The sequence below is a fragment of the Panthera onca genome, chromosome A3, assembly GCF_046562875.1.
Source record: "Panthera onca isolate mPanOnc1 chromosome A3, mPanOnc1 haplotype 2, whole genome shotgun sequence".
NCBI classification, from domain to species: domain Eukaryota; kingdom Metazoa; phylum Chordata; class Mammalia; order Carnivora; family Felidae; genus Panthera; species Panthera onca.
The window spans coordinates 93319622-93321330 of NC_138341.1; the positions used below are offsets into that span (position 1 = coordinate 93319622).

The 1709-nt window shown below is 45.6% G+C and overlaps 1 non-coding gene across 1 annotated transcript; it reads left to right on the forward strand.

The window, feature by feature from the left end:
- The first annotated feature begins 362 nt into the window (after positions 1 to 362).
- TRNAS-GCU (transfer RNA serine (anticodon GCU)) lies at positions 363 to 444 on the forward strand. Its single transcript has one exon. It is a non-coding gene; the product is annotated as a tRNA-Ser (tRNA).
- The last annotated feature ends 1265 nt before the right edge of the window (positions 445 to 1709 follow it).

Sequence of the window (1709 nt, forward strand, 5' to 3'; positions counted from 1 at the left end):
CCCTCCCCCCATATTGCAGAAAAGTTTGAGAAAATCACCCCAGAGGACAGCTATTTTCAGCTGTGCCAAAGTCAGTGATTCTCCATTCCTCTCTCCCTTTAACTTTTCCTGCGTTTTCCATGGAAAGCAAAAAGGCTTATACCCTCTATTACTTTTACAGGCATGCTGAACAGATTTACAAAAGGGTAAAAGCACTTGAAATACTCTATGTATTGAGAGGAACATCCTGTCTAAATAATTTGCTGTTCAATCTTTTATGTCCCCGGATCAACCACTGACTTCTATTCTCCTGGGACTGGAGTAATAAATAGCTCTTCTGTCTATTCTTTAAGTCATGTATTAAAGAAAAGGCAAATGCATGTGACGAGGTGGCCGAGTGGTTAAGGCGATGGACTGCTAATCCATTGTGCTCTGCACGCATGGGTTCGAATCCCATCCTCGTCGTCCAATTTGTCCACTGGACAGGTTGCATCAGATTTTAGTGCTTGTGAGCAAAATATTTCACCAGTGGTTGTAAGAAAAGAAAATGGACTCATATGACAAGGATTCAAGTGTCACATGAGAGGATCTAAAAATACACATCTGTACCTTGGAATTGGTACCCAAATCATGCTAGAAAACAAAATGTTTGTTCTATCAACTAACAAAAGAGCAATCCCACAGAACAGCTCCTTCCTGGTGGTGTTTAAGAGGCACAGACACCTCAGCCAGACTTTTGAGCTGGCCGAGCCTGGCCTGGCTTCCTTCCACAGTGGTGTATCAGCTGAAGTCAGAGAGGCTGGCTGCCAATGACAGAATGTATAGACAGAATAAAACTGATTTCTTCAATAGCAGGTTATGTTTGGAAACATCCTGCCCTGTTTAGGCTGCCAAGCCTGCGGACATGGCTCAGTTGATTGTGGGTATGGGAGGAAGCCCACCTCATGGAACACAGGTGCTGTCTGGCCTATGCACCCGCCTGGGGCCCAAATGAGGCACCCTTGTGGGTTCAGCAGCCGATAGGACGTGCATTCTGCAATCTGGAAGCTCCCAGAACTGGTGCTGAAAGATTCTGTCCTGAGTCATGTCAACTCTGCACCTACTTCCCTTACAGGATTTGGGGCACAATTCCATGACCACCTACCGACTTTGAGGTTTGTCAGCCACACAGCAGGATGAAAAAAAGCACACAAAGCATGAATTAGCATGGTGTGAAAAGAAATGTCGGTAAAAAAGAGACTAGGGTGTGAGGAGGTAGGAAAGCATGTTCTGCAGGGAAAGGGATGCTGATACACTGAGAGACAAGTGCCGGGAAAATTGACATCCCCGTCTTTTTCTGAACAGTGACTCCTATTTTCATTGCACTTTTCTGTTTACAGAGTTCCATGGGCCTCTCTCATTTTACTCTGTCAGACTTCAGCTGAGATGAAGAGAACTTGCAGCGGTTAGCAGCAGAAAATTATCTTTCCAAGTATGAACATTAATGTGAAACAGTTCACCAAGGGGCTTCCCATCCCATTGGTGATCAAATCTGTCTCACCTGAAGATCTGATGCAGCCAGCAGTGCTGACTTATCTCTAGTGCAGGAGAAGGGGAAAATCTCCTTATTCTCTGAGGGGTCAAAGTCTCATAATATCCAGTCCCACATTCACTTGCTTATGCCCTTCTGAGCTGTGAAGGTCCCTGGCAGCCAGGGTGATCTCTGCTCTGCCCACCTGGCTCCCAAATTA